Below are 7,278 nucleotides of genomic sequence, written 5' to 3'. Positions count from 1 at the left end.
TCTGCATCTTCATATGCCCTTCTTATGAGAACACCAGTCATTGAGTTTAGAGACTAGGCTAATCCAGTATGCCTTCGTCTTAACTGAACAAGTTAAGCTACATAGTACAAGTACAGCTACACAGACTCTATTTCCATATAAGGTCACATTCCCAGGTTCTGGGTGAACATAAATTTTGGGGGACACTATGCAACCCAGTACAGAGCTGTTTTTAAAAGTAAGAGAATGTGTGTGGAGATGTAGCTAGAGCCAGGCCTTCAGGTCCCACAAATGATAACTATTTCTTTGGGAAAAAACACCTTATGGTTTTGCTCCAACTTGCAGCCATCATCCTGTTGCTCTGGTTTCTTTCTTTTTTTTTTTTTTTTCTCCTTTTTCTTTTTTCTTTTTGAGCTAGGATCTTGCTCTGTCGCTCAGGCTGGAGTGCAGTGGCATTATCTCGGCTCACTGCAGCCTCTGCCTCCCAGGTTCAAGCAATTCTCCTGCCTCAGCCTCCCGAGTAGCTGGGATTACAGGGGCGTGCCACCGTGCCTGGCTAATTTTTGCATTTTCAGTAGAGACGAGGTTTCACCATATCGGCCAGGCTGGTCTTGAACTCCTGACCTCAGGTGATCCACCCACCTCGGCCTCCCAGAATGCTAGGATTACAAGTGTGAGCCACCGCGACTGGCTCTGGTTCCTTTAATAGTCAATGTCTGCAGCAAACAACATGCTCTCTCAACTTCTATTTCCCTCAGTCATGCCCTTTTAACTCTCTTCCTTCTAGCTGATAGCTATCTCTACAGTTTTGCCTCTGTTTACGTGAAAGTCCCGAAAGTTCTCCTCCTTTTACTCATTTGAAATCTCCAGGGTAAATGTCTAGTGCGCCCCTTGCATCATTTGCACATTAAAGAAAATATGCACTGGGAGACCATTGATATCTTTAGTTTCTCTTACAGTCTTCATCCAAAGAACATGTGATTCTTTGTCTGAAGTGTATTTTCCAGAGCTCCTTTAGACCATTTTACTTTTTAATAACTATACAAAACCACAAACTGGTGGCCTGTGGGCCAAATCAGAGTAGCACAGCTTTAAAAAATAACAATGATTTGGCTATCATTAGGTGATAATACATACATGCTCTAGCTCACCCAGCCTTCACCACCTCCCATTGCTTCGTACCCACTGTGTATCCCGATTCACACATGCGCATACCCAATCTGGAGACATTTGAGCTTGCAACCTCATTCTATTTTAATTTTCAAATTATTTTTTTTTCAAGACTGCATCTCACTATATTGCCCAGGCTGGCCGTAAACTCCTGGGCTCAGGCAGTCCTTCTGTTTCAGCCTTCCAAGTGGCTGGGACTACAGGCCAGGCATGCGCCACCACACTCGGCTTGCAACCTCATTTTAGAGGCTCAGACTTGTTAAAAGAAAAACTTCAGCCAAATTAAATGTAAAGGAGTTTAATTGAGCAATGAATAATTCACAAAATCGGGCATCCCCCAGAATCACAACAGATTCAGAGAGACTCCCGGGGTGCCTCGTGGTCAGAACAAATTTATAGACAATAAACGTAAAATGACGTGACCACGTGCGGTGGCTCACGCCTGTAATCCCAGCACTTTGGAAGGCAAAGGCGGGTGGATTACCTGAGATCAGGAATTCGAAACCACCCTGGCCAACATGGCGAAACCCCGTCTCTAGTAAATATACAAAAATTAGCCAGGTGTTTGTTGGCTGGGGCCTGTAATCCCAGCTCCTCCAGAGGCTGAGGCACAAGAATAGCTTGAACCTGGGAGGCAGAGGTTGCAGTGGGCTGAGATCGTGCCACTGCACTCCAGCCTGGGCAACAGAGCAAGAATCCATCTCAAAAAAAAAAAAAAGTAAAGTGAGGTACAGGAATCGGAGGTGAGTTACACAACAGAGAACAGCTGGATTGGTTACAGGTCTGTGTTTGCCTTACTTGAACACAGTTTGAACACTCAGCAATCTATGAGTGGTTGAAGCACAGCCGCTGGGATTGGCCAAGACTCAGCTGTTGTTACAGACACATACTCTAAAGTTAGGTTTTCAATCTTGTCTACCTCTTAAGTTAGGTTGCATTTCATCCACAAGAACTCAAATACAGAAGAACGGAGTCCTTCTCAGGCCATATTCAGTCTGAATTAACAGACTGAATTTTGCCCATGTTTGTCTAGGAGCCGTCCTTGGTGTCCTCAGAGCCCAAAGTTTTCTTGCCTATGACTTTATAATTTTTAGACATGTCAGTTAGTATCATTTGCTTTCTTCGGTGGTAGATATTTTTTTCTCGTTGATTTAAAATGACTCTTTTTATCTATTAAAGCTATTAAGCTGTTGTTCATGTGGTAAAATTTTGCCCCTTGTTCAACATTTGCCACTCAATTACTTCTAAACTGCAAAAGTTATGTAGTTTCATTTAATTGTCAATTTTCTTTTATGGCTGTTGCTTTTTGTACCGTGATAATAAAGTGTAGACTTAAGAAAAAATGAACACATTAAAATTGGGACTGAAAATCCATTCTATTTATAGATTGATTTTAAGCAAATTATAAGAACTCAGCATATTCATTAGTCTATGTACTTTTTAATTTTTGGTAGTCTCTATATATATACATTGGAGTACTTATAATAGAGTACTTTATGTATATTGTATTTTTAAAATCACCTTTCATTACTATAAAAGCAGACATGCATATTTTAGAAAATTATAAAGTACACAGAACAAACACAAGAATACAAAAACACATCTCACTGCTCACAGGATACCTCTTTAACACTAACTTATACCTTGTGAGATCTTTTATAATTTTGCAGTAAAATGAGTTTATATTGAACATACTGCTTTGTAACTTCGTTGTTAATATTATTCATCTTTTCAAGAATTTTTTAGATATATAAACTATTTATTAACAGACAAAGCCTACAGATTTATTTCTTCTTGGACACGCCCACGGTGCGGCCACGGCGGCCAGCGGTCTTGGTGTGCTGGCCTCGGACACGAAGGCCCCGGAAGTGACTCAGCCCTCTATGGGCCGGAATCTTCTTCAGTCGCTCCAGGTCTTCACGGAGCTTGTTGTCCAGACTTGGCTAGGACCTGGCTATATTTTCCATCCTTTACATCCTTCTGTCTGTTCAAGAACCAGTATGGGATCTTGTACTGGCGTGGATTCTGCATAATGGTGATCACACGTTCCACCTCATCCTCAGTGAGTTCTCCCGCCCTCTTGGTGAGGTCAATGTCTGCTTTCCTCAACACCATATGAGCATATCTTCGGCCCACACCCTTAATGGCAGTGATGGCAAAGGCTATTTTCCGCCGCCCATAGATGTTGGTGTTGAGTACTCGCAAAATATGCTGGAACTTTTCAGGGATCGCTAGAGACATGGCGGCAGCACAAGCGGCGGCGTGTAGGCCTCCTGTAGAAGAATCTTTTCAATAATTCTTTAATCTCGTCTAATGGTTAGGCAATATTCAAATTCTCCTAATTGTCTCCAGAAGTCTTTTTAACTGTGTTTTGGGTTTTTTTGTTGTTGTTTTCCCCCCACCCCATATTATATGCAACCCAGGACTACGCATTGTGTCTGCTTGTTGTATTCCTTACGTCTCTTTGAAATAGCACTAGTTAAGTTTAGGAGATCAGGCCGATGGTCCTCCAGAGTGTTCTTCCTTCTGTCATTTGTCACTTTCTCATTGTATCACTTAACTTGTTTCTATAGCTCATATATATCCAGTAAACTAGAGTTAGGTCTAAAGCTTGATGTATTCGAGTCAAATATTTTGACATGTAATATGATAATTCACAGAAATGATGTGGTCTTCATGTTTACTTACATCAGAAGACACATATTATCTGGTTGTCCCACCATTTGTCCCACCAGCCACTGGACCTGGGGACTTGAGTAATGCAAGTGTGATCCACGTGTACATTTTCCCCCTTGTGACTGTGTTGTGTTGTACACTGTTCAAAAATCCATTTCCCCACCAATGATTGTCTCAACACTGGTTCATAATTCTTTCTGAATCTGGAATTTCATTAGGCTTTACAGAAGTGTGTCCTTTAATGCTATCAGTCCTCCTACATTTAATAAACACACATCCTTCTATAGAGTTTACACACATTCATCAGGGTTATTCAGTTATCCTGACATAGATTTCTATTGTAAAGGCAAAATATATGCTTTGTTTCTCCCATTAGCAATCATCAAACCAAGGAGCCGGTGTGATACAAATTCATTTTATTTCAATTCACTACAACATTATTTTTTGATGTTATTTATTAATTAATACCTTTTGATTTATGTAGACAATGTACTAGGTGCTGGGAACACAGAGGACTCTATTTATGAAAAAGATATGCTTCAAAAGACTATTGTTAAACCCATTTGCTTGGAAGTCCAAGGTATGATTATAAACACTATTGTCAACACTAATAGGTAAAGTTGTTGAGAGTTTGTTCTTTTAGTCTCCGTGACATGAAAGCTTATGTTCGAAATTCTTAAAAGAGATACCTGCTTACGGCCGGGCGCGGTGGCTCACGCTTGTAATCCCAGCACTTTGGGAGGCTGAGGCGGGCGGATCACGAGGTCAGGAGATCGAGACCACGGTGAAACCCCATCTCTATGAAACCCCGTCTCTACTAAAAATACAAAAAAAAATTAGCCGGGCATGGTGGCGGGCGCCTGTAGTCCCAGCTACTCGGGAGGCTGAGGCAGGAGAATGGCATGAACCCGGGAGGCGGAGCTTGCAGTGAGCTGAGATTGTGCCATTGCACTCCAGCCTGGGCGACAGAGCAAGACTCCGTCTCAAAAAAAAAGAGATACCTGCTTACAAAAATAAATAAAATATCACTTTGGGAGGCCGAGGCAGGCAGATCACTTCAGGTCAGGAGTTCAAGATCAGCCTGGCTAACATGGTGAAACCCTGTCTCTACTAAAAATACAAAAATTAGCCAGGCATGATGGTGCGTGCTTGTAATCTTAGCTACTCTCAAGGCTGAGGCAGGAGAATCACTTGAACCCAGGAGGCAGAGGTTGCAGTGAGCTGAGATTGCACCACTGCACTCCAGCCTGGGTGACAGAGCCAGACTCTATCTCAAAAAATAAAATAAATAAATAAAACTTGCTTTAATAAAATCACAGTCTGTGGGTGGAAAGTGAATAAATAAAATTACATCACAACATTACCTCTCCAGGAAAGAACCTGAAGGATGATATAGAACTCAAGCTATCTAACATCTAGCTGCAAAATTTATCAGTACCTGACCAATGTTGTTTTACCTGTACCCCTATTCAATTTTCCATAGCCCCTGCATAATTTGAAGACATCAATCATTATTTTATATATTGATGTTTCAATACTTATCTCTCAAAGATAATGACTTTTAAAAACATAATCATAATATCACTATCAAGCTAAAAATGCATAGTAAATCCTTCATTTATCAAATACCTTATAGTGTTCCTACTTCTTCAATTGTCTTATATAAATTGTTAAAGTTAAATTCACTGAAGTCTCAGTCCAAATAAGATTAAAATATTCCATTTGGTTGATATGTGTTCCCAAGTTCAACAATTCTTTTGCTAAATCTTTCTTTCCTTTTGAAAACTTTTATTGAAAGCACAAGTTTATTTGTCCCATAAAATTTCCCCTAGTCTGGATTTGATGATCTCATCTACATTGAATTTCCCATCATGTCACTTAACACAAGCCTTGTATTTTTCCGAAAATGAGAAGTTAGATCCAAAGGGATGAATCTAACCTGAATCCAAATATACGTATTATATGTGTATATATATATATGTATATATATATGGTTAGCAAGAACACTTCATAAGTAATGTCATTTACTTCCATCAGGAGACACATAAAATCTGGTTGTCTCTCTTTTGACAAAAATATGAGCCTTGATGATCATCACTTAGATCCATTAATTCATCAGTGGTTACAAACCAATGATACTTGAATTGTATCATTCCTTCTTCATCCATTAGCCGGAATATTTCTTAAAAGATCACTGTTTCCTCATCGCTTACTTAATTACCCAGTGCTACAAATCATATAGAAAAGGCAAGAAAAATCCTGGATTGTTTTCTTTTACTTGAAAACGTTCAAAATAATTGGGTATATTCATAGAACATCCACAAAGTGACCAATTTCTTCAGTATCATTATAAGCTCAAGAGTTTAAATATATTTGACATACTTCAAATCCATTAATGTTATTATTTTTTTGATGAACAAATTGTCCCATCTCTGTCCAGGGGGAGCCTCTTCAAGTTGGTTCCTGAATCCATTTGACATGATGTTCAACTGAGGGCAAATCTACCTCCAAAGTCTGAGGAAGCTGAAAGGCTGAAGAAAGAGACTGACAAATTCAGTTTCTCAGAAAGAACAGTTAATAGGGGTTTAATGAACAGGAGCCATGTCTTTGTCTTGGGCTGCAGCAAGACAAGATGGTGGATTCCTTCACACCATCAGTCTCCAGAGCCAGGGCTTATATACCATAGGAAACGGGTGATTCAGAAGGGATCTGTGGGACAGTTGAAGTATGATAACATCAAGGTAGTTTGACTTAAGGGCAGGATTTGCAATAAATACAGCGGTCACCCAAGGAACACTAGATAAACTGAAAATCTTAGAGAGGTTCCTGGAGCTGGGGTAAATCAGAAGCTAATATGGCAGATTCACATCCAAGATGGAGTTGCTTTAGCCTCCACACATGACTGCAATTAAACTGTTAGTTTTCTTACTTTCTGCATTTACAAGATCCAACCTTGTACATTTCCTTCCTTAGACCTAGAATCAGCCATTTTTCCGAGGAGCCCTGGTTCTTTCTAGTGAAAAATATTATTTAGAAATTATAGTGTGTGCTTTATGGACCCATGGGCTATTGAATTTTTAACTAAGTCTCTGATGTTTTGGATGGAAACTGATGTACATTTACTTTAAAAGCAGCCGTCCCAAATAACTATTTCTTTCATCAGATTCTCTTGAAATATTGAAGTAGATAACATAGTCTACACATTAAAGTTAGCTTAGCTTTCTCTCTTAAAATATTTGTTCCACTTTTTTATTTTTTATATTTTAGTATTTTGAAATGAGCTCTCAGAACAATGATAAACAGCAGTAGTGATAGCTGTTACTCTACTCTTCTTTCTAGTATTAGTGGAAATATATTAGCTAGCTATATATCACCATTAGGGATGATATTTGCATTATTTTAAAATAAATATCTTTTATTTTATAGGTAATTTACCAAGGCTTTTAAAAAATA

The 7,278-nt window shown here is 39.3% G+C and overlaps 1 pseudogene; it reads right to left on the bottom strand.

The window, feature by feature from the left end:
• Nucleotides 1–2,887: 2,887 nt before the first annotated feature.
• On the bottom strand, nt 2,888–3,420 carry LOC129469850 (small ribosomal subunit protein uS13-like; annotated as a pseudogene).
• Between the last annotated feature and the right edge of the window lie 3,858 nt (nt 3,421–7,278).

The sequence above is a fragment of the Symphalangus syndactylus genome, chromosome 20 (assembly GCF_028878055.3).
Source record: "Symphalangus syndactylus isolate Jambi chromosome 20, NHGRI_mSymSyn1-v2.1_pri, whole genome shotgun sequence".
In the NCBI taxonomy this organism is placed as follows: domain Eukaryota; kingdom Metazoa; phylum Chordata; class Mammalia; order Primates; family Hylobatidae; genus Symphalangus; species Symphalangus syndactylus.
Note: the sequence above shows the minus strand (reverse complement) of the source record. Positions and strands in the feature narration are given on the sequence as shown.